Source organism: Dromiciops gliroides, chromosome 4 (assembly GCF_019393635.1).
Source record: "Dromiciops gliroides isolate mDroGli1 chromosome 4, mDroGli1.pri, whole genome shotgun sequence".
Lineage (NCBI taxonomy): Eukaryota > Metazoa > Chordata > Mammalia > Microbiotheria > Microbiotheriidae > Dromiciops > Dromiciops gliroides.
Genome location: NC_057864.1, coordinates 58,755,245 through 58,781,987, shown reverse-complemented (window position 1 = coordinate 58,781,987; position 26,743 = coordinate 58,755,245). Strand labels below are relative to the sequence as shown.

At 40.5% G+C, this 26,743-nt stretch overlaps 1 protein-coding gene across 1 annotated transcript in view; it reads right to left on the bottom strand.

Moving 5' to 3' along the window:
* The window catches only part of POU2F1 (POU class 2 homeobox 1), a 237,633-nt gene extending 212,675 nt beyond the window's left edge, over positions 1–24,958 (bottom strand). The window contains exon 1 of the mRNA XM_044004419.1: positions 24,906–24,958. The gene's annotated coding sequence lies outside the window, so the exon portion shown is untranslated. The remainder of the gene's footprint in view (positions 1–24,905) is intronic.
* Positions 24,959–26,743: the final 1,785 nt, after the last annotated feature.

Sequence of the window (26,743 nt, the reverse complement as noted above, 5' to 3'; positions counted from 1 at the left end):
GTGGACTTGACTTCATATACTTGGTCTTTTCCTAAGTGGAAGGCCAGACTCAAATCCTTAGAGTAACTCTGCTGCAGTCAGTCTAGTGTCAGTGGCAATGGGAACATCTCCCTATCTATAGAAAACCTCTCCTGGACCTGAAATCTGCAATGACTTTCCTCCTTCCTACATAGACACAGATCCCCATTTGATGTCTCAATGGGTATGTAATATCAGAGAGAAATTAAACATGGGTATTTGTCACATTTTTTGTGGAATCTTGAATGATCCTGATGTGTCATTTGACTGGCAAAATTCAATTAGGGGGCAGCTAGGTGGCGCAGTGGATAAAGCACCAGCCCTGGATTCAGGAGGACCTGAGTGACCCTGAGCAAGTCATTTAACCCTCATTGCCCCGCCCCCCCCCCAATTCAATTAAATTTCTTCCTAAATCCTACCCCACATTGAGGGTTAGAAGTAAAATAATCAACATTCGATGGAGATAGAAACTTATCTGTCATCATACACAGTTGTGGTTCAATCATTTCAGTCATGTCTGAACCCATTTGGGATTTTCTTGGCAGAGACACTGGAGTAGTTCGCCATTTCCTTCTCCAGCTTATTTTACAGAAATGGAAACTGAGGCAAACAGGGCTAAGTGACTTTCCTAGGGTCACACAACTCGTAAGTGTCTGGGGCTAGATTTGAACTCAGGAAGAGGAGTCTTCCTGATTCCAAGCCCAGTACTATATCTACTGAACCACTCAGCTGTCCTTATCACACACTGTATGGTTACTGATTATGAAATCTCAAATATATACCAAAAAGGAAGGGGAAAAATATTTAGAAATTAAGAAATATTTATTGGATTGAAAACAGGGGAACAATAAAACTCATATTTTACAATAACTAAAATTAGGGTTAGGAAGTGAGGATCACCCTTCATGTCCCATATCACCCCACCCACAAAATTTGATCTAGGACAAATCCTAAGTGTTTGACAGCCAAGTATGATTTTAGATAAATTCTTCTTCAATAAAATATGCCTGTGACAAAATAAATGTATAAACTGGGCAACATGCTATTGTAGCCAGAAATGATAAGCCACTATTAAAAAAATACCCCTAACAGCAACATGAATGACAAAAGAAGCTATTACAGACTAAGAGAGAGTCAGTTTGTTCTACTAAGATTTTCCTAGGATTTTAACGGAGATAATCAAAGTATATACTTGGTAAGAATCTGGTTGGCTTTTTGTTGCTTATCCATGTATACAGAAATTCCAAAGTCCAAGAAGTAACAGGAAAAGAAGGAATAAAATGTAAGGAATAAAATGTAACCTTTTCTTCCTGGGTCTGTGATCTCACCTGTTGAGGGAACTCCCTTTAACAAAGCACGTCTGTCACTTTGTGCAATTTATGGTCTTTGAGATTAACTCATGACCCTGGAGGTTGTCATCTTCCTTCTGGAGTATATAGCAGTCAGAGGGGGAACTTGAATCCACTTCTTTCAGATTTGTGAGGCAGACTCTCTGCCCACTATTCGTGTTTATCTTTACCCTCTCTTACATACATACAAACAGGCATACATGCGTGTGTGCATGTATATGTATGTGTAAATAGTCTATACAAAGACATCATTACAAAGTTATGTTACATCAAGATAGCTTAAGTTCTTGCTGAATTTATTCCACCGGCATATTCTGGGGGAAAGAAGTAGTATCAAAGTTAAGTGAAATTTAAATAACTTAAAACAGAAAATTATGAATGCACCATTTTTCTCAAAGAATATAATTATGAATCAACAACCTAATGGACAATGGGGATTTTTAATTGTCTTTTTATATTTGGACTCTTTTCATATTGAACTCTAGATAACAGATGATCTAGATAATAAAACAAATCAAATAAGAAAGATATTCCCCACTATTGTGCTGTAAGAAACGATGAGCAGGAGGAGTTCAGAGAAACCTGGAGGGTCTTAACGTGAGCTGATGATGAGTGAGATGAGCAGAACCAGAAGAACATTGTACACAGTATCATCAACATTGAGTGTTGACCTACTGTGATGGACTATATTCTTCTCACCAATGCAATGGTACAGAAGAGTTCCAGGGAACTCATGATAGAAGAGGATCTCCAAATCCAAGAAAAAAAAAAAAAGAACTGTGGAGTATAGATGCCGAATGAACCATACTATTTCTTTTGTTTTGGGTGCTGTTGTTGTTTTTTTTTTCTATTTTGAGGTTTTGAATCACTGCTCTGATTTTTTCTCTTGTAACAGGATTAATACAGAAATAGGATTAATGTTATTATGTGTATATGTATATGTATATGTATATAGATATATAGATATAACCTATATCAGATTACCTGCTGTCTAGGGGAGGGGGGAGGAAGGGAGAAAAATCTGAAATTGTAAAGCTTGTATAAACAAAAGTTGAGAACTATCTTTACATGTAATGGAAAAAATAAAATACCTTATATGTAAAAAAATTAAATTAAATTTTTAAAAAAGATATTCCCCAGTAAAATGGTCAACTAGTAAAATTATTATTTATGTTGACATTCAAAATCATGATCAAATGACTAGAAGCTTAGGCTTCTTGTCAGAACACCTCAACTTGAAAGGCAGCTTCCACAATGCATTAAGGTGACCCTGGTCAAACCACTTAACCTTCTTCCATCTGGTCTTACCCGACAGTAGTAGTCAAAGAAAGCTCCAAAAGCTCCAAAATAAAAACTATAAGCTTATCACCAGGTTGGTCACAGAGTCATACATTTTTCGATCACAAGTCTCAAAACTATTGATCCACATCGTGAAGGGAGTAGCCATGAAGTAACACATTCTTCAAGTACTGAAAACACAAAATTACATTATTAAAATCAGTGTTCACATTATAAAATTAAACAGCTATGATCACTTATTTGTATTGGACAGAGGGTGAGCTTTGAATTGAAGAAGTCCTAAGAAGACCAGGATTTAAATCCCATATCTGACCATTCTAGGTGTATCATGATGGGCAATTCACTTAATTTCTTAGTGCCCTAAGCAAGCCCCTTAGACTGCCATTTCCCAACGGATAAACAAAGAATATTAATAGGCTGTTTTCAGAGAAAAGAAATCCAAACTATCAATAACCACATGAGAAAATACTTTAAATCACTAATTAGAGAAATGCAAATAAAAACAACTCTGAGGTACCACCCTCTAATTTCTCTCTCTCTCTCTCTCTCTCTCTCACACACACACACACACACACACACACACACACACACACACACACACACACAAAAGGAAAGGCTGTGGGAAAACAGATACACGAATGCATTGCTGGTAGAGCTGTGAACTGGTCCAACAATTCTGAAAAGCAACAAAACTGTGTATATCCTTTGGCCTACCAAAATTGCTTGCAGGGTTATACCCCAAAGAGATCAAAGACTCACAAGTACAAATACACTTATAGTAGCTCTTTTTGCGGTGGCAAAGAATTAGAAAATGGAGGGATGTCCATCAATTGGGGAATGGCAGAACAATTTATGGTCTATGAATGCAATGGAATAGTATTGTGCTTTAAGAAATGATGAAGACTTGTATAAATGGATGCTAAGTGAAGTAAAAAGAATTAGGAGAACAATTTATACAACAGCAGCAAGACTCAGGATGACCCATACTATCCATCTTCAGAGAGAGAGAGAGAGCTGATAGACTTGAAGTACAATCTGAAGCACATTTTCGTCTCTTTCTTTCATTCTTTCTTCCTGTGGAGGCAAGGCTAACGTGGGAACTTGTTTTGTATGACTACATATATTTGTAATGGGTTTTGTTTTGTTTGCTTTCTCAATAGGTAGAGATAGAAGGAGGGGGAAGAGAATTTGGAACTGAAAATGAAATTGAATAATAATAATTTTTAAAAGACCTTCCAGACTAGATGCCAATCTGCATAATATTGGAAGCTGTTTCCACAACAGGTGTTTCCTGTTCATCATGAATGAACTCACAGATTTGCCCACCCCAGGAAAGATTGTTTAAATGTAGTTTATGTAATCCTCATTTTGTGGGAGCCCAGCTCCCCTTTATGTGTTGCCTTCCCCCATTAGAATGCAAGCTTCCTGGGGACCAGACCTGCCATACGCCTCTATTTATATTCCCAGTGCTTAGTCTAGTTCTGGGCACATGGTGCTTAATAAATTCTTATTAGCTATAATAATTAACAACCCCCTCAAAGCCCAATCCCTTGGGGACAGGTGAATAGGAAAAAGAAATGGCAAAGGGAGGGAGTTTCATCCAAGGTGAAAGGATTTTGTCTGTTCTGAAACTTATGGCAGCTGTGAAGGGTTAGTTGGGACTCTGAAACACCAGCCAATCTGGCTGTAATGATACAATTAATTAGGATGGCACCCGAACTGGCATGATGAACTTCCCTTATGAATTGTGGGGAAAAAAAAAAGACAGGGTGGCAACATAAAGTTGCGAGATGGCCCATCTTGAAATCATCATGATGGTCAAGCTCGACACCAAAGACAGCAGATGAAATCATGCTTCTTTCTTTCAAAGTGCCACAAAAAGGGAAGATACATCAGAACTGATCAGAAACAGCAATACCCCACTTGCTGATTGCTTTGGTGCAAATGTCACTGACCACTAAAACAAACTATAAGTGAGTGTAAAATAGAATGACTATACAGATGCTTTTATCATATGGTAACACCACATAATAAGAAAACTAGAAATATCTTACCAGTTATAACCAAGGGCTTCCTTGTATGGGTGTGTGTGGGTTTTATTTTGTTGTTGTTGTTGGGTTTTGTTTTGTTGGGTTTTTTTTTGGGGGGGGGTCAGCAAAATACTCAGTTACATGTTTCCCTACACAATAGATTGTGTAATGAAAATATAACTTCATTCCTAAATCCAGATTAGATTATGAGAATAGAAATCAAGGAGTTATTTAATCTGAAAGCACTGAAAATGTACACTTAACACAAACTACAGAATGTTACCTAATAATTTAACAGATGATAAAAATAATGCTGATGTTTCAAATAATTTTGAAGACAAAGTGAAAATAAAATGGAATTTCAAAAGCATTTTCTGAGTCATCATATTCCAACAGATAGAGTAAATATGTCAAAACAGAGTAACTCAACAAAGTGCTACAACCCTGATGAACCATTCTACCAAAATAACTGACAGTGTGTAAAAAGTTTCAGAAGTTGCCCACAATGGTATGTGCTGTCACAGTGAGGAAGAAGTACCACATGAGAGTAAGGTGAAGCTTTCTACAAAGAGTCCAAAGGACAGAAGTCAAATTTCAACATGGTAGAAGGAGCTTGAGAAGTCTCTGAAGCGCAATAGTAACACAGTGGGAGATTTAACCAATATCCAATCAATTCACATGGTAAAAAACACATTGCCCCATTAAAGAGCACCAGAAAATACCCAAACACCTTAAGAAGGGAATCTAGAAAGTCAAAGTATATCAGAAATGTCTTTAATTAACAAATGAAAATGAAAGCCAAAAGGTTAAGGCAATATAGCAAGGCAAAGTAAACAATTTAACATCAATCAAAAAACATATTGTTTGAAAAGCAATAAATAAATAAAAATAAGAGGTCAGAACCCCTGAAGATATGAAAAAAATTTTGCTCTACATGGTTGCAAAAAGTCCAACACAACAAAAACAGAGATAAGTTAAGCCAATCCTCAAACAGATTTTTTCATCAATCTAATGATTATATCAAGTTATAGGGGGGGGTGGGGTCTAGTTTCTCTGCAAACTAGAAAACACTGGATGGGCTTAAGTTTCATAATAATCAGTTTAATTGCTTCATATTGGTTCATGAATTACTAGCAAAGCACTTTTACCAGCTTCCTTTCTGAGCCAAGCCTGATACCATCTTTCTTAACAGAAGAGAATAGTATTTATAAAGTGTCCACTATATGCCAGGCACTGGGCTAAGCACGTTTTACAGAAAATACCTCACTGGATCCTCACAACAGTAAGTTGCTATTACTGTCCCCATTTTATATTTGATGCAAACAGAGTTTAACTGACTTGTCCAGGATCACACAGCTAATAAGTGTCTGAGGCCAAATGTGGACCCAGATCTGATGCCAGGCCCAGTACTCTATCCACTGAGCCATCAACTCCCCTAGAGCAGAAGACATTACGTATTTATTACCCAAAGATGAAAACCCCCTCCCAAATATAGGAAAGTTATGAGTTTATGTACTTTATATGTAGCATTTACATCTTGTATAGTTAAAAAAAAAATCTATGAGCAATTACAAGAAAATAACATGCTGACCAAAAAACAAAAGGGGTGTCTTCCAGGAGTAAAAAGAGCAACTCAATATTGATTCAATGATTACCGAAAAAACCATCCAAAGGTGTCATAACATTGACACTGCTTTTATTAATTACTGCAATACTACTTCTTCTTCTTCTTTTTTTTTTTTTTTGCAGGGCAATTGGGGTTAAGTGACTTGCCCGGGGTCATGCAGCTAGTAAGTGTTAAGTGTCTGAGGTCAAATTTGAATTCAGGTCCTCCTGAATCCAGGGCTGGTACTCTATCCACTGCGCCACCTAGCTGCCCCTACTGCAATACTTCTAAACTCATTTCCACACTCAAGGCTTAAGTTAAAATACTGCAGGAATAAAAAACAGATCTAATCATTAAGAAAATGCTAGAATACTTGATGTCCCCATGGAAAACCACTTTCTATTTCAAACATAATACCAACAAAAAAACACAACTCACCAACAACTGCTATAAAATATGCCACTTTCCACATTTAAGTCTGCTATTATTCTTCTGCCTACCCTGAAATCTATCATCACTCCTGAATAGAAAAGCCAAGTATGGCTTTCAAGGCAAAGAAGCAGCCATACCAAAACACTGTATTAATCACTTGATGTACAAGGATGACATCAAATTATATGTTTCAACTAAAAAGCACATTAAACAGTTTACTTCATCATATGAAAAACCTGTTCAGTCATATAAAAATGTCATCTGGATTCAAATGTAAAGTTCTTATTGTGTTCTAAGTAAGAATAGAGGTTGAAGGCTATGAGCTGGAAGCCTGAGGTCAAAATGAGTCAATAAATGTAATTAAAAAATACTTTGGTCTTCTCTAAGTAGGAGACATGGATCATAAGATGATCATATCAAGGAGAAAATTCAGGCAGTACATGTTAAGAGGCTGAAGTCAAAATGTAATGGGAAGAACAAAAAACACCTCTGCAATTTCCAGTCTTGATATATCCTTTTTGGTAGGCTAAAACCTGTCTTCAATCAAAACCCTGTATAATGTTTATAAAACACAGGGCTCATCACATCCAAAAAGACAGACATTTCCTCATTAAAAAGGAGGAAGAAGATTAACAGACATTCTCAGAGCACACCATAAGCAAGTTAAACAGGTACAGGAATAGGTTTGGAACAACTTAATTTACAAAGAAAGCTAAAGGTTAACAACAGGAATGGGCAAGGGGACTAGACTTGTCAAATGTAAAAGAAAGTTGTAGATCCTTGGAAACAGCTTAGGAAACAGCTAAGATCCAAGAGTGTAACCAAACATCCACATGAACTCTACCAAACATATGTCAATTAAAAAAACAAACAAACAAAAAAAGGGTCCCAACAAATGGCAGTCATGCAGATTTGTTTAAAGAAATAAAGGAGTTTCTTATAGCACTTAAAGGTCAAGCTACTGCTACCAAATATTACCGAAAAGCTTCCTTTAAGGAGTCCAAATTTACTGAATAATGAAGATTTTGCAAGATATGTGAATGTTACAGAAAAATGTGGCTCTATCAAAAATCTAGCTAGACGCAACTAGGTAGCTAGAATTATATAACAGAACCAGACTCCCCTTTTTAAACTAACAGATGACAAATCCTAGTACTAAAATCACAAACCTGGAAATATCCGAGAAGCCAAAAAATTGTGGGACCAAAGCATCCTTACAAGCATAACTTGCCCACAACTGGCTCAACAGACCATTGATCCATAAAAATCGAAGAACTACAATTTGAAATCGATATTGCCATAAAGAATATTCAATCTCCAAAATACATGGAGTCAAAAGCCTTCAAAATATAGGCTTAGTCAAATAAATTAAATCGTGTAAGAAAAAAAATGAAATGTCATCCCTATCATCCTATGTAATTGGGAGTTGTTTCCCAGAGATGTTTTCAGTGAGCAGATAGAAGATAAGCTTACATTCCAATGGTTCAATTACAAAAAAGTCATTTTTATCTACATCCATAGTTAGCCTGAAAACTATTACATCATCTCACCTGATTCTCAGAAAGATGTTATTATTATCATCCCCATTTTACAAATGAAAAAACTAAGGCAGTTAAGAGATTAAGTGACTTACTCAGCAACACAAAGCTATTTCATGTCTGAGTCAAGACTCAAAGTCAGGTTTTCCTGACAAGTCCAGTCCTCTATTGATTTAAAAAAAAAATACTGCCTTGTTAAGTCTTTTGAGTTTAAAAAAAAAAAGTGTTGGACAGGTACTCATAGATCACAACAGCCTGTGCTAGAAAATCCATCCAAAGACCAATGAATAATTAATATAATAGTTAGCTTTTTTCTTACCAACATCATCTTCTTTAAAATTGCTAATATAATTAGAAATACAAGAGGTTGTCAATTACGCAAATGTCAGTTTTCCAGATGATTGGGTAGCTGAACTGATTTCCCTATACACCAAGTAATAGAATAAAAAAATTAGGGATGGCCCTATTTCTCCATTTAACTCTTTGATCATAAAAACAAAATATTCAGTATGTCCCCAAAACAAACACTTTCTAGATTATCAAATTTCACATTTAAGAGAGAATGAATAGTTTTGAAAGAAATCCAGATGATAGCCCTAAATCTTCAGTATTGGCAGATGAGTGTTTAACAGTGCTAGTTCAATACTTGTCTAGAGCTCATTACATAAGTATAATTAAGAATTACTATGGCCCCTAGAAATAAACTGCACTTGTTTACTCACACTCCAAATGAAATACTTTAGAGATAAAATATAAAACCTATAATCACAGACTAAACAGTGCAAGATATTGTTCAGTTTCAAAGTAGGACTAACATTTAAATATCAGGCTGGGGGCAGCTAGGTGGCACAGTGAATAAAGCACCAGCCCCGGATTCAGGAGGACCTGAGTTCAAATCTGACCTCAGACACTTGACACTTACTAGCTGTGTGACCCTGGGCAAATCACTTAACCCTCATTGCCTTGGGAAAAAAAAAAAATCAGGCTAGTTTAACTTTTTTTACATAGTCTATTTTCCCTCCAAACAATGAGTCTAAAACCAAAAAAATATACTATTTACAATAATGTTTTTTCCACATTTTTATCATTTTTTAGCACTGAGTGCTAATTTTCCACAAGATGATACAGAATCTCTGGACTTCCCTGTTGAATATGCTGCCCAAGGGACATGTGTTTGACACCTCTGGGTGAAACTACAGAAATTATGGAAAGAGAACAGATAAAAACAAAATTAATATTCAACTACCTTGCACAACTAATTTTAAAGTAATAATATCACCCATCTACTGCATAAAAATTAAGGTGAGGGAAAGGACAGAGAGAAATTAGTTATGAAGCATTGACTAACCTATCATAATTCACAATTATGAGGGTGGGAGGGGGCATTAATGGTGTGAGAGAAAAGACCCCATTTGGACTCTTCCCAGAGCCCTAAAGACATAAATGAGTTTAGTTTCAAGCCCTACAATGTTGTTGCCTGAACCTCCCAGCAGGGGGCCTCCTGGCACTAGGCCCAAGCAGGGCCTGGATAGGGGCCTACACTTTGTGGGAGCCCAGCTAAGCTGGGAATTCACCTTGAGGGGCCCAAGGTGATTCCCACGTGACCCCTATGTTCGAACCCCAACTTAAGTTTTGGTTTTTGAAACGTTATATATGTTTGTGTATGTTCACACAGCACTGCTCTAGTGAGGAATGGACATTCTTGCCCAGAATAAGGTTAAGGCCTCATGTCGCAATCTGATTGATAGACTGGTACAATCCAGTTGATTAACAGGGCAACCTGGTTGGTCGTTACAATTACCATATATAGGAGGCTGGTAAAATATGTTGTGATTGGTTGTTTCAGTAATGCTGTATAGATTGTAATACTGTTATGTGACTGGTTGAGGGGAACCCTTGGTGGGTATAAACCAAGGTGTGGGACCTCACTTCAGTGCACTCTCTGGCACATTCAGAAGAGTGCCCACCTTCAAAGATGAATAAAGAAGCCTTTATTCACCTTCTGCTGCCTGCTTGAATTCTTCAAGCTGAGAGCTGCTAGGAACACTATTCAAGCTGTTAGCTGCGTTTCTAACAGGTGGATGATACCAATAAACACAAGAAAGGAAATATCTCAAAAATCAGGTCTATACTTGGCAAAAATCAATCAACAAGTATTTTCTTATCTTTGCTACATATCATGCCTAAGGAAGCAAAACATCAGTATTTACAAGCTGCATATTAGTTTTTGTGAGATAATATAATGCCAAGTCTTGATTCTCTGTCATGAGGAAGAGAAAAAGCCTACAATAGTTAAATACAGATAAAATAAAAAAGAAACTTGTGTCATCAATTAAAACATCTGAAAATCCAACTTTTCATTAGATCTACTAAAAATGGGGGGGGGGGGCAGAGACAATGGAGTTTTATCTCTTTTCTTGTTCCCTTTCTTCCTTCTCATTGGAATGTTAACTAGAAGTGAAAAAGAAAACAATGAGTTAAGCAACAGAAAAGCAGAAGTAACAAACAGGCCATAAACCAAATAAGGCAGCTCTAAAAAATGAACTTTGGTACCAACAGGTGGTAATGTGAGGGATATCCAGAGATCGTGTATTTCTTCATGAAAAGTGAACAAGCAGCTGGGGGGAGAGAGAAAGAGACAGACAGACAGACACTGAGAGAGAGAGAATGACTATAAAGTGATGACACTGGTCCTTTAACACAAATGACAGGATTTACACACCCAAGAGAGTTCTTTGTCAAAGGAGTCACTTTTTTTTGGAGGGGGGGGGGCAGCTAGGTGGCACAGTGGATAGAGCACCAGCCCTGGATTCAGGAGGACCTGAGTTCAAATCCAGCCTCAGACACTTAACACTTACTAGCTGTGTGACCCTGGGCAAGTCACTTAACCCCAATTGCCTCACCAAAACAAAACAAAACGAGTCATTTTAAGAAGCTGTTTATTCCAATAATGCTACTGTTTCTCAATATACTTTTGGAACTCTTCTTCTGGAATTGCCTTCAAGGGCCAGTTTCCTAACAAAAACCATTCTGCTTATTGCAATTTCACCTCATTTTGACCAAAAATGGTATACCAAAAGATTCCAAATGACAGATGTTTCCAAAAATCAAAAAACAAAAAATTTGGCACCATCAAGAGTATATTGTTACATATGAGCTCTAAAGACAATGAAGAAGATAATTAAGATGTTTAAAAATCTGTCATTAAAGTCCCAAACTCATATATGTTTGGCTCCTTCTTAAAGCTTTTTAAAGTCATTTAAGACAAAAGCGGCCCTTTACTCAAAAGCAACATTTTGAAGACCTATCACATACACTGTAGTGTTAGTCCAGGCTTCCTCAAACCTCCATTCCTGCCCCCTTTTCTCTGCCGACTCTAATCTCGCATCTCCAATCGCCTTTCGGACATCTCAAACTGGATGTCCAAAATTGAACTTGTTATCTTCTTTCCCCTCTCCCCTTCCCTATTACTGTAAACGAAGACACCACCCTCCCATCCCTCAGGCTCTGGATTCCTCCCCTTCCCCAATATACAAGCTGTTACTAAGGTCTGTCACTTTACCTCGGCACCATCTTGTGTATACCTCCCCATCTCTCTTGACACTGCCACTATTCTAACGCAGGCCCTCGTCAACTTATGCCTGGACTATTACAATAACAGCTGGTGGGGCTACCTCTCCACTCCCCACTCCAATCCACCCTCCATTCAGCCATTAAATCAATTTTACTAAGGCAAATCTAATCACGTCACCTCTCCTACTCAATAAACCCCCGTGGCTTTCCTCATCTCCTGGATCAAATATGAAATGTTTTTTGACATTCAAAGCCCTCCATAATGTAGACCCCTCCCTACATTTCTAGTATTCTTACACCTTCCTTCCCTCCATGTACTCTTTGATCCAGAACACTGGTCTTCTGGCCATTCCACAAACAAGACACTCCATCTCTTGGGTCCAAGCATTCTCTCTGGTTGTTTCCCATGCCTAGAACATTCAAGCTCCTCTGCCCCAACTACTGACCTCTCTGGCTTCCTTAAATCAAGTCCCAAACAAAATCCCACCTTCTCTAATCCTTAATTCTAGTGCCTTCTCTTTGTTAATCATTTCTGATTTATCCAGTGTATAGCTTACTTTGTATATATTTGCTAGCATGGTCTCTCCCCCATTAGATTGTAAGCTCCTTAAACTGTCTACTGCCTCTTTTTGTCTCTCCAGTGCTTAGCACAGTCTCCATTTCAAACCCCACCCCCCACATAGATTAATAATTGTCTATTGATTGCCTGATTAACTTTAAAGAAATTACAACCTAGTTGGGAGGACAAGACTTAACAAAAAGAGAGCTGAGGATCTATATAATCAAGACCTAAACTGATTATATTTTAGCTCAAATTAAAAGCTATGTATTCTATCAGAGAAAAATGGGACTAACTTTGGGCTAAAATCTTCCTTAAGTCTTTATTCAAGGAGGCTGGTGAGTCCCAAGTCAAATCTCAAGAGTCAATTCAACATTTACTAAGAACCTACTGTGTCGAAAGCACATTACTAGGTACTAAGAAGAAAAAGAAAACATGTTCCTGCTTACATGGAAGCTAATTCTCCTGGAAGGATCCAAACAACATTTACATACACAAGTAAGCAAATACAAGCTAATTTAAGGAGGGAGAGAAAGAGGAGCAATAGAGGCTTCAAGGAAGGGTTGTCAGAGGAGGTGGCACCTGAGCGATTCCAGGAAGAGGACAATTCAAAGAAGCAGAGTTAGGAAGGAGTACAATCAACTTATGGGGGAGAGAGGTCCAATGAATAAACTCAGTACCTGAAATGAAATGTTGAGTTCAGAGAACAGCTTAAGTAGTCCAGTTTGGGTAGTGTGTAATTTAAAATTCTAAATGTGGGTTCTAATCTGTCCCCCTCCCAGTTTTGGGGAGAAACTAACTAAAATCAGTGATAAATGAGTTTAGGTTTTTAAGGGTTTATTGAAAGATAGTAAAAGAAAAAGAAAGATTGAGAACAGATTTCTTATAACCTGGCAATCCTAGCCTTCCTAATCTCCCACTTCTGAAGTTCTCTGCCACCTTGCTGATTTCTTGCAGCCAAAGAGGAAGAACCCTGCCCCAGTGTCTGCTTCCTGCTCCTCTCCCAGAAATGGGAGGTTCCTCAAGCTGATTGGCTAGTGTCATTCAAATTCATTAAGTACCCTTAAGTACCAGCCAGATGTGCTTAAGATCTAGTAGTCCTCTTCCCCAATTCAATCAGCCCAGATCAATCTCCAGGTGAACCCCTGAGTTCCATTATGTTGACACAGTAGTCAATCAATCAACGGACATTTTTAAAGTGCCTACTATGTGCTAAGCACTGGAAATACAAATACAGAGAAGACAGTCCAGTTCCTTCCTTCAAGGAGCTTACAATCTAATGAGGGAAGCCAAGAGACAAAAGAAAGCTGAAGATAAGCAAAGAGACAATATCTGCCTTGTAGGCATGGTAGAAAAGTCAAAGAAGTCCAGAACTAGTGCAGCCAAGTGAGAAATGAGATGTCTGAAGATATCAGTGCTGTTCCCCTCCTTAAATAGAAGGTTTATGGCTCCATTTTACAAATCGGAGGGATAGAGAGGGTCCTAATAACGTGTGAGTAACAAGGCTGCCTGGATCTTGCAAGATGATTCCGAATTTCCCAAAAGATGAGTTTGCTGGGCACAAGTGAGTGAAGACCAATCAGAAGAAGATACCTACCTAACAAGGAGAATGTGAAACAAGGCCAGAAAGATGAGTGAGAGTCAGACTGTGGAACACCTTAAATGCTTCTCCTAAAAGCTGAAGGTTTTTGTGCAGGATAATGACTCAGTCAGACCTGTCCCTTACTAAGATTATTTCTGTAGCTCTGAAAAAGAGGAAACACTGGAATAAGGAGGACCAGTTCATGTGAGAAGTGATGAGGCAATGGAGTTGGGTGGGAATGGAAAGTAGGGGATAAATGCTAGAGATACTGAGTGAGATCTAGATAGGCGAAGGAAGGAAGGCATTCAAAGTGGGAGAGGAAACGAACAGTAGCTGGGCAGCTAGATGGCACAGGGGATGAGTGCTGGGACTGGAGTAAGAAGACTCATCTTCCTGACTGATATCCAGCTTTAGACACTAACTAGCTGTGTGACCTTGGGCAACTTAACACTATTTGCCTCAGTTTCCTCACCTGTAAAATGAGCTGGAGAAGGAAATGGCAAAGCACCCCAATATCTTTGCCAAGTAAGCTCCAAAAGGGGTCACAAAGAACTATACACAACTGAAAAATGACTAAACAAAAGAGAGGGCAGCATGGAAACTAGTCCAATTGGAACAAGGGACTAGGATTAGATTTAGAAATCATAGGCATTATGGACGAATAGCTAGAATAAAGCCAAATTATTGTGAGAAAATAAATAATGGGGTTCTAGGAGACCCAGAGAGCCTTGCCTGATCTTTCTTAAGGCCAGCCCAGTCAGGAGAATTTCAAAGAAAATATAGTTGGACCTTGGCCTGTGAATAGAGACAATTAGAGATGAAAACCACACCTAGCTGAAAGCCTTCCCTTAAAAGGTTCTGTTCGCTAGACTCTCAGCACTTACAGCTCCTTACCACCCTCAAGTCCAGTAAACCAATAGATTTGAATGAAGCTAGCCAATCAGCTTGAAGCAGTGTGTAAAGGCTGCCTCTCCTCTGGACCACAGGAAGATTATTCGCTCTCTCTCTCTCTTGGCCGGGACTCAGAGGAGGCAGCACTGGAGGAAGCAGAGATGCTTTTTTTTTTCCTCTCTCCCCTCTGTACTTTTGGGGAATGGCTCTCTCTCTTGGGTTTTGTTTTTGTTTTTTTGGTGAGGCAATTGGGGTTAAGTGACTTGCCCAGGGTCACACAGCTAGTAAGTGTTAAGTGTCTGAGGCTGGATTTGAACTCAGGTCCTCCTGACTCCAGGGCCGGTGCTCTATCCACTGTGCCACCCAGCTGCCCTGAGTGGCTCTCTCTTTACTAATATATAATATGCTTTAATAAATGCTTAATGCCCCAAACTGGTGCATTTCTAATTTCTAAGTAACAAAATATTAGAAACCCCAGCTAAATTCCCTAAAACTTGGGACAGAGATTTGACACCCCATATTTTAAAACGATACATTATAGAGGACCTTGAAAGCCAGACAGACTCTAGCAAACATGGTAAAGCACAGAACTGAAGGCCATTTAAATTTTTTCTTTGTTTCAAGTGTTAGAACAAATATAACACCAGGATCAATGGAGAGGTACATGGTGCATATGAGCAGGCTGTAATACACATAACCAATTGGGAGCTCTGAAGAACAGGGTGAAGGGTGAAAGAGTCAGAAGCCTGGTACCTCTGTTCCATCAGGAGAAAGTGAAGAAGGCTTCCAGCACATTGGATGGACTCCCTGTGGACAAACTTATAGGATGAAATGAAAAAACAACTGTATGGGATGAGGAGGCAATGAATATGGTAACACAGGGGATAAGCATTTTTGGAAAGTCCTGAGTAACAGTAGTGTGTTGCTTGTTTGGACACAGCAGTATATTTGAACAAATGGCTTTGGAAATATAAATGTGAACACAAATTTTGGGAACCTATCAACTATTACACCTAGATGCATCATACATTTATAATATCCCTGTGACAAAGATTTTTTTAAAAATAGGTCTGGGGGCAGCTAGGTGGCGCAGTGGATAAAGCACCGGCCCTGGAATCAGGAGTACCTGAGTTCAAATCCAGCCTCAGACACTTAACACTTACTAGCTGTGTGACCCTGGGCAAGTCACTTAACCCTAACTGCCTCACTAAAAAAAAAAAAAAAATGGTCTGGCCCATAATTTGTCACCAACCCCACATCCACTGAAGCAATGCATGTTATAAAACTGCTTATTTCATTTTGCTTTTGTATTTACCTGATAGAAATTATTACTTCAAGGATTTCTTTTAACCATAATTTATTCTTTCACATAGCAACTCCTTGATGTAGATATTACCATAATTTTCTCACCGATTTCAATCACCACAAAAAAGTCCCACAGCAAGTCAAGGTTAAAGCCAATATAAGGCACAGAGAATTTATTCTCTCTCAGGGTTCTAAGGACACCCAGTCACAAGTCAAATGTTAAATCTCAGTATTGGATTTTTATCTAATATTTATATCCTTAGATTGTGGGCATCTTGAGGGCAGTGACTATCATTTGCCTCTTTGTATCCTTAGCACAGTGCCTGGCACATAGTAGGTGCTGACTGACATAATTTAAAATACTGAAACCTTTGTGAGAAATCTAAAACATTTCAAATTAAAGCAGTCCCCATGCAGTTTTGTGAAATTCAACGTGACCAAAATTCAACCCAGCATCTTACCCAAAAGCATGTCTTCCAACTGATGCTAATGATAACACCATTCTTTAAGTAATTCTAATTCAAACCAAAGTTATCTGTATCTTTCATTCCCTATGTTAAATAAATAAACAAGTCAGAGAATTGTAGGAGCTTAGAAATCTAGTCCAACTCTCCCATTTTTTTCATGAAGAAAATGAGGTTAAATTAATTTCCTGAGGTCACACCTTTGACCATATTTAAAACCCAAGTCTTGCAGCCCAGCCTCACATAAATACAAACTTCACCTCTATTCTTCTTTCAAAAAATGTCTCTCCCTCATATTCATCCTATCATTCTCGCCACTGGCCTAATTTTGTCAGCAAATATTTACTGACTACTTACCATCAAAAGTTCAGATCTTCCTCACTGAAGAATAACTCATGCCTGAATTACTGTAGTAGCCTCCTATCTGACCTCCTGTGAGGCAGTTTTTTCTAGCTGCAATACATCCTCCATACCAAAGTAATCTTCCTTAAAATACCATCCTCATCACATCACTCATCTGTTCAAAAGCAAGCAGGAGGGTTCCCAGGGCCAACAGGATAAAACTCAGCATTCTGGCAACTGACCACCCTTATAATCTGGCCTAACCAGGCCTTTATCACCCAATCTCCCATTATTTGCCAACCCAAACAAATCCCAATAGTTTGATTATTGTCCCCAATGAGATGCTACACTCAATTTCTATATCTAACATTTTGCTCATGTCTTTTTTTCTTTGCTCACCTGGAATGCCCATCTCTTTACTCTATTGTCAATGAAAAGTATAGCAGTCTGGGACTCAGGAGACTATTTTCCAATATCTCCATAACCCTTGGCTTAATCCTTCAGAGTCTCAGTTTATTCCTTTATGGTTATCAGTGGTTCTTGAAGGGTATATCTGGATATGTGCCCTGAACTTCTTTGGTTCTGCTCTGAAGTGTTGCCAACTTACATGTTCATTGTGCCAGGATTCCTCATGACAAAGAATAATAATACTGTGACAAAAAAAATCTGAAAACTGCTGGTCTGTATCATCTGTAAAATCCCTTCAATACAATTCTAAAAGACCTCAAGCTATTACAATTGTATCTTAGTCTAATCTAATGAAACGAGGAACCTCTTGCTCTTTTCTTATAGGCTATCTCGCGATGTGTGTAGCCTTGACTTGCCAATGAGAAAATCTTCAAGGAAGACATCTTCTGTTTCTTGGACATCACAATAGAGACTGATACAATCCAAGTAGTTACTCAGTGAATATTCAGTGAGTTTAAATGCTGAAAAGATGCAAAGGTGAGCTGTAAAGACAGAATTTTGATTGTAATAACCTCTACAGGATGCGGAGAAGAAGTTGTTTTTCATTGAGAAACTGTAATGTAAACAACAAAAAAAGCAGTGAAAGTGATGCTGACAGAATACTCTTTCCCTTGAGTACCCCATAAACAAAAACTAGTCCTTCACAAAGTAGTGCAACTAAACACAAATGAAGCCAAGTTTTTCGTAATTAAAAATAAACCCTAGTAATGTGGTGCTTTCCAGACATATGTTGTTGGCTTTCTTCTGAAAGTTAAAAGAAACAATTCTGGTTATATATATTTTTAAATCATTTTACTTTTGTAACTTAGCACACAACAGTTCAAATTCCAAAATAAAGGACCCTTTAGAGAGAATTGACAGGTGAACTAGAAAATTTTAAAGTATTTTTCTGCCTTCAAATTTCAAGATTTCCATCTAAATAACAATTTTCATATATCTGAGTAGTATAAACAGGGATATAGGCGGTTTTACACACAAATTTAAAGAACATATCTTCAACTATCAAAATACAGCTTAGAAATGTCTTCAAAATTGATGTCTTCTTTTTCAGTATGAATTTCTAGGTTTTTTAAAAAAGATAATCCTGATAAACTTGGAAATTTCCTGAATTCTGCTCATTACTTTTATGGCTGGCAAAATTCAGGGAACACTGAAAGCTTTATTATTATTATTATTACTTTTAACAGAGGATAAAAGGAACAACATACAGCAGTCACTGACTGTCTCAGGAAGAACTCGTTTCCAAAGCTCAGTAAACTACCCAGCTATCAAATGAAAATACAAAAACTTCATAAGCCACAAAAATTTTTTGTAGAGCTTTATTTGATAGCAGCTGTGAAATTCAATTTATACAACTAAATTCTAAATATAAATTAAAGAGGATTATTAAAGCAAGCAATGGCTCTACTCTACCTATACCACACATTGTTTTTCTTAGAATTCTTGAGGAAAAATGTCCAAGCTTGGATCATGATCAGAAATCCTTCAATTCAGAATAAAACCACTATGCTTCTAAACAGTATTGCAAACTTGTCAAATTATGCAGTGAGCAGAAGGGGAAAAAATTACAAAAATGTACATAATGAGCAAAAAAATCTGGACAATTTAAAAGAAGTAGATTGCCATATTCTATTGATCTTGTCCATTCTTAAAGTACTAACAAGTACCTTGAGAAATTAATTCATCAGATATAGAACTACAAGGGAGAAATAAAGTTAGGGCTAAATGAGATTATGCACAAAAAGTCAAGAAAAAGATCACTACATCCATGGTATGTTTTGGTACTATAATAGCACCAAGATATAGTAAGTATCAGATGTGCTATGTAAGATATATCACACTAAAGAGAACTGCCAGAGCACAGGCTTAAATTCTTTCTGTTAAGCTTCCTATGTAAGCAATAAGTGTTAAGGAAAAGGGGGGGGGGAGAAAAAGAAATGGATCATTGTATATGCTATGACAAGCTTTTGTTTTGTTTTGTTTTTAGTGAGGCAAATGGGGTTAATTGACTTGCCCAGGGTCACACAGCTAGTAAGTGTTAAGTGTCTGAGGCCAGATTTGAACCCAGGTACTCCTAACTTCAGGGCCAGTGCTCTATCAAGTGCACCACCTAGCTGTCCCTTTTTTTTTATAGGCATTTTGGGTCTTTTTACTCTATTAAATTAAGCAGGATCCTATGTTTTGCTTTGTTTTGAAAATTTCACAGGTGACCAAAAGGGGGCATGATTCCTGTTTTGCCTTAAAATAACCCACTCTCTGTGATCAATACTACTTTTCCAAAACTCAATCCTTATTTCTTCACCCCCCCCCTCCCCCTTTACCGGGCAATGAGGGTTAAGTGACTTGCCCAAAGTCATACAGCTAGTGTCAAGTGTCTGAGGCTAGATTTGAACTCAGGTCCTCCTGAATCCAGGGCCAGTGCTTTATCCACTGTACCACCTAGCTGCCCGCACAATCCTTAATTCTTAATCCCTAATGCTACTTACAAATATGGCTATTTCTCACTGGTTACCTACCTTTAAAAACAGAGATAATACTCTAATAGGAAACACAATTCTGGGGCAGCTAGGTGGCACAGTGGATAAAGCACTGGCCCTGGATTCAGGAGTACCTGAGTTCAAATCCGACCTCAGACACTTGACACTTGATTAGCTGTGTGACCCTGGGCAAGTCACTTAACCCCCATTGCCCTTCTCAAAAAAAAAAAAAAAGGAAACACAATTCTAGTAACCGACAAGAAAGTTGATTGACTAAACGTGTTTATAGACTAAAGTAAGACAAGGCAGCAGAGCTCAGTGGATTGAGCTAGACTCAGAAGATGGTATTTCAGCCAATCACTGACCTAGCTACACAATTGTGGTCAATTCACTTCAACTCAGACCCTAGGTTTACTCATCGATCAAAGAAGATATCACAAATCTCTCTATATGGTTAAAATTATAGTCCAATGTGTGGGGACCAATTTTTAATTTTTAATTGCTAAGCAGCTCATCGCAATATTGGGGCAAGGAAGGAGACCAGCAGCCTCCCTCAAAACAGAACAAGATTTATTTTAACAAGTAAAAACCTCAAATAACAATTAATTCTTTACAAATGTTATGAATGGGAGGAGGGAGAAATTTCAAGTCTCCTTTTAATTCTTAATAAGACCATCTCCCCAATTTACAGAAGGAAAAAAAGTCTTAGGAAAGCCATCAAATTTCCAGTTTCACAGTTATCTGAGCATCCTGATATATAATGAATCTAAAATCCATCTGCCAAATAACCTAAGTCTACAATCACCTAGATCTGGTCTCACTGTTCCCTTTATACCATACTTATGAAGTACAGGTCAGTAAATTCAAGATATACAAAGATTGTACCAGCATAAAAAGAAAAATCTGCATTATCCTTTTCTTAAATATAATAAATTGACAATGACTATTTTAAAAGGGCCTCAAAACAGTAGTTTCCAGATTCTTTCAACAATTTGATGAAAAGAACAAAAAAATGCATTTTGGCCTTAAGACCCTTTAAAAATCTAGCTTGTTGCTATATGATATTCAAGAGCCAAATCCATAAATATGGTTAGAGATACCACAGGTGTAAAAGCAATGGCATTGAGTTTTCCTGAAAGCTATAGGAAGTGGCCTCATAGCTACATTAGAAAGTAGATATGCCAGTTTATTCCACTTAATTTCTGTTTACCACACCCTGCCTCCAATCTCTTTGCAATGCTTACATGTGACTGGGAATTAACAAATACAGAAACTGTCACATATCTCCAGGTCATACCAATGATTACTTTAAACTAACTATATAATGAAGAAAGACTCCAAGTTAACCAATTTTTCAGACTGTCAGTCTTGACAATACTATATGACAACTGAAAGATATTTTGTAAATTTCCAATCAAAACAAGGGAAGGGAAATGGGTTCAGACTGTGACAAAATTGAAGGAAACCCCTCATTATAAAAATTAAAGGAGATGTATGTTTTAACCTATTTTAAATAAAGTATTTCCAATTTAATAACAAAATGTACAGCACTAACTCTCAGCAGAGGTGAAAGCAGAGGTCTAAAGGCAAAATGGTAGAGCTCAGGATCTCAATGGCCTGTTTAAAACAATCCTTTGAAAAGTGTGGGATTAGATCTGAGACTATGTTTACACAATTCTTCCATGTGATAATTTAGGGAAATCTATTTCTAAAATAGCATGGAAGGTCAAGATTCATAAATTCAGCTCTGCCATACAACAATACAAGACCAAAATTCAACAATTCCTCCTTTTCTATATTATTAACATTGTGTGGGGAGTAAAATTTGGTTTCTAAGATGTCATATACATTTTTATCATCATGGATAAAATATCTACAGTCTCAGTAGTGGTTAAATTGCAGCTATAAAGGAAATTGTCCTGAGATAAATGGTTTCCCTATGAGAAGGTTTCACTGCTACACTTCACCTCAGGCCAATAAATCAAATTAACTGCACCTTGTCCTCTGTCCAATGACATCATCAGCTTGACCACATCTTGGGAAGCGGATACAAAAACATATACTATTTAAGGAATTAAATCATATTACTGCTTTTTGTCCACCCAACCTCACCCTGATAGTCTTTGAAGCAGTCATTCACTTGAACGTTCTCATTAAAGCTACAGATATATTTCTTTTTATGCAGCATTCAGGATTTGTCTTTACCAGGAGCAAAATAGAAAAAAAAAATGTGACCAGGTTATTTGAAAATTGAATTGCTTTAAGTCAATCAAGTCAAGAATTTTGTTCCAAATTAAGGAGACATACTTTGATGCTTACTGCCAGGAGCTGAATGTAAAGCCTCTTGACATGTTTCCATACTGTTGTAACACATTAAACACACACACACACCCATGGGTCTTAAAAGAGGTCTGTTGTTTACTATTTTCCTACAGTAGTAAATGCGTGATCACTAATGAGAAGCTCTAGACTTCATATGATTGAATCTACAAAATAAAATAAAAACCACAATTTGCCCAGGAAGAACTCTAAATCAAAGTGATTACTTCCAAAGAGTATGAGTTAATCTTCTTTTTCATAACCCTACGGTTTTAAATCTTGTGTAAAATTAATTTTGGCCATTTTAGGAGAGGAAAGGAAAAAGAGCAAAGTTCTGGTAGATCAGGAGGTAAAATATATATGTGTATGTGTTTTTCCCCTAATTTCTCTGCCCAGTTGGCTTTAGCATAAACAGCAAAGAAAATTATTCTTTTCTATTTTCAAATATTTTCCACATTCAAATATCAGGTACTCATTTAAGTCAGACATTGATAATATAAACTTTCAAAAAAACAAAATTACTCTCGTTTTAAATTAGAAAGTAGACACCACTGAGAAATTCTTTAAAGTGTTCCAATATTACTATAGTGAAATGTCTAAGAATCTTAGGATTTTTCACATCCCCATGAAAACTCATGTTGATTTTTTACGTGTACAAGAAAGATCTTGCAAGTAGTGAAAGTGTTAAAAAGAAATAATTGTCTCCCAAAACAAACCACCTTAAAGGATGAAGGAATTTTACATGTTCCAACTTCCCCTAAAAAATGAGAAATAAAGCCATTTTTCTAACATGTCTAACACTGATACAAATTATAAGAAAACCCCTTTTAAAAAGAAAACAAAACATCCCACAGCCTCTTGCTTAGCTGTGAGCTGAGAGGTTTTGAGGCTGGTCAAGCCCCAGGGGGGTTTTGTTTTGCCCGCAGGGGGTGTGGGGGGTGTGTGTGTGTGTGTGTGTGTGTGTGTGTGTGTGTGTGTATGTATGTATATGTGTGTGAGTGGTACTTGGTGGGGGGAGTCATTTTAGTTATTAGTAAATAAATCAAGCGGCAGAGAATATGAGGCCTAGGCATCTGCTAGAGGAGCCAAGGCCTAGCTCTCCCCCCTTCTCTTCCCAGCACAGCCTGGGTTTGATCTTAGAGCCCTGCGGATTGCCAAGAAGGAAAAAAAAAGAATCATATCGAACCACAAAAGCACATGGGGCGAATGTAAAATATAAACACGGCGTTGGGCTGTGAGTGGCTGTTATTAAAGGTCTGAATTACTAAACATGAGAGGCGGGGAAAGCCAGGCGGCCATTTCAATAATATAAACCTCCCCGAATTAGACATTATTCAAATGAGAGAGGTACTGAGAGGGAGAGAGCTGACTAGACCCGGGGCAGAGCACGAAAGCACCACAAAACCAGGGAGGGAAATCCCCTTCCCTACCCACCAACTCCGTCCGACAGTGCGAGAAGGCTGAAGAGGAGCAATCAGCAATGTAACCAACTTAGCGAGTGGCCCGTCCCGGGGCCAGGGGGCTGCCCTACTTCCTACTCCAGCACCAGGGAGGCCGCTGGAGGGCTCCCCGAGGGGCCCCCCGGGTCCCCATGCCAGGGAAATGAGTCTCTTGAGTACCCTTCCCCCAAACTGTGCGAAGGTGGCCGGGACCTACGGGAAAGGACCCAGGAGTCCTTCTCCCTGGATCCCGCGGGTTCCGAGGCCAAGGAATAGCGGGGAGGGGGCGACGACGCAAATCCCTGCGGAGCTCCTGCCCAGGTGGCTCTTCCTGGTTCCACCTTCCACACCCAGGTGAGCCGAACCCACCCCTGCACGGAGACGCTCCATACCTCCCTCCCGCAGTGCCGAAGGCCCCCCCCGCCAGCCTTTGGATATCCCCCCGCCCCAAGAGGAGACCCCCCCCCCCCGAGCCCGGGTCACTCGCGGCACGGGGTGGGGGTGGAAGGACGCGGCCGCGGGAGCGCGTAGCTTGGTAGGTGGAAGGAGTAACCTTAGGATTTTAAACCCAAGACCCACGTGCGGCGGGGCGGGCTGGCGGACGGACGCGCGGGGGCTCCCTCCGCCCCCCCCCGCCCCCCGCCGCGGGCACCGCTTTCCCCCCCACCCCCCGCCCCTTCCCGGCCGGGCGTCCGGCCCGGCGGGGTCCCGGTCCTGCGGCGGCAGCCGCCCCCGCCCCCAGCCCGCTGCATTGTGCTCGCCTGCCCCCTCCCCCGGCGACACACCCCCCGGGCCGGCAGTGGCGGCCCCCGGCCCCGGCCCTGGCCGGCGCTGCCTCCCGCCACCCGCCCGGCCGATCGCTGATGAATATGTAAAATGTCTTTATTGTCCGCACCCGCGGCCCCCGGCGCCGCCGCCGCCGCGGACCCGGCTGCCGGGCCGGGAGGGCCGGGCCACCGACGAGCGGGGGCCGGAGGAGCCAGGTGGCTCGCCTCCCCCTTTGCCCCTTGTCTTCCCCTCCGCCTGGACGCACGGAGCCGCTTTACCCCTTCGCTCAGCGCCCGGCGGGGGCTACGGGCTCCCCGGCCCCCCATCTCTCCGCCGTTAATTATAATAATCCTGAGTACTAATAAATTATGCTAAGTCGCAGGGGGGGGGCAGCGGGAGCCGGGGTTGAGTATGAATATGAATATGTAAAATGCTGTAATGATTACCTGCTGCTGCTGCCGCCGCGGCTGAACTCTCATCTTGACTCGCTGCTCCTCCGTCCGCCATTTTGAATATTTTAACCAAAATCGGCCGGTCGATAAACCCTCCCTCGCTCCCTGCTCCCCTCCCCCCTCCCGCCCTCCATGCCTCCTCCCTCTACTTTCTCCTCCTCCTCCCTTCCTCCTCCCCCCCCTCCCCGCCCTGCTCTCTTTCCTCACACCAGGCGCGCGCCAGGGGGCGCGCGAGGCTGATGCTCGCGCCGCCCCGCCTACGACCCGGGTTCCCCACTCCCCGCCCTCACGATTCCGCGCCTGCGCCTCTCCTCCTCGCGCCTCTCCACTTTTCCCCTCGCTTCCCTCCCCCTTCTCTTTCTGGGGTCCCTGCGTCACTTTCTCTTCGGGGATCTAAAGGGATTCGGGTACACACATGCGCAGTGCATCCCCTCTTGCCTCCGACTTGTGTAGGTTTTTTCGTGTTCGGTGGCTTTTCTTTTCACTCTTTCCCCAACCTCCCCCCTCCCCCCCACTTCACTCTGGCGACGCCGAAAACATTTGCGTTTGCGCAGTTGGCGCGAGCGGTGTTTGAGTTCCGTAGCCCGCCCCGGCTTTGGGAGGGAAGTTCGTGGACTAACACGATGGAATGGCGCGCGGAGTGAGGCATTCACGGGCCATTTTCTCCCTCCTATTAGAGGAACAGGGCCGCGGGGTAACCTCGTCGGCTACCCCGTATGAAAACGCAAGGACGCCCCGACAGCCGGGCCTCGGGGCCGATGGCGGTCGAGACTTCCGAAGCTGCGAGACCGCCGGAGCGCGCCCGCGCCTCCGGTTACCCGGTCCGCCGACAACGTGCTCGTGCCCGCGGGGGCGCGCGCGCCCTCGGGGCCCCAGCCCGGCCCGCACCTGTAGCGCCTCAGGTGGCTCATCCCGCTTTAAATTTGAATCCCCAACTTAATCCCCGCCCCCAAACGCTCAGCTGACCCAGCCCCAGAGAGTTTAGAGACCCATTGGGCCATTGTGGATTTGCCGAGAGCTTCCTCTTAGTCCAGGCCCGGTCTTTGCCTTTCTCCGCATCCCCCACCCTTGGCGCGGGGCCGGTCACACAGTAGGCGCTTCATAAATGCTTGCTGCCTGCCCGCCCGCCCGCAAGGCGCGGGCTTCCTCGGGCCTCTTCCAAAGCTTCTTCTTCTTAGAGCACTCGGGAAGGGGCGAGCTGGAAGCCCTCGAGGGAGCCGTAGCCCGCGTCGGAGCGGGGAGCCTCCCACTACGTGGGAATAAAGCTCCTAAAGGAAGGGGTCTGAAAGCGGAGGAACCTAACGGGGGCGTCTCCGGCACAAACACGGCGGAGGGACGGCTAGAGGGTTTCCATCGTCAACATCTTTTTTCAGTTGTTCTTAATTTTGTTAAGATTCTTCCTTGGGGGCTGAAACTGTCCTTGGCTGCAGCCCAGAGGTTTAATTATTTTAGCCTGAGTGAAATCCTTCAGACGCGTCTAGGGGTTTTATTTTGTTTTGTTTCTGGTAAGGTTTTTAAAAAAATATATAGTACACAAAAGAAAGACTTCGACCTTATTCTCTGGTGAAGACTAATCTCGCTGCAAATAGGATGTTCAAAATTTGCAGTTCTAAAATCTAAAAGGAGGGGAGGGATTAGTCCTTGTGCGATAGAAAAAGTTACTTGGATAATTAAAGTTTTTAGTAGGAATTTTTAAAGAGGGGGGAGGGGCTGGACTCGGAGTCCTGGTTTTGCCACTTAAAAACTTTGAACAAGTCACTTCATTTCTATGGACTTCAGTGTCTTTCCCTTTAAATGAGAGGAGCTAAATCCTCTCTTCTAGCCCAGGTTTT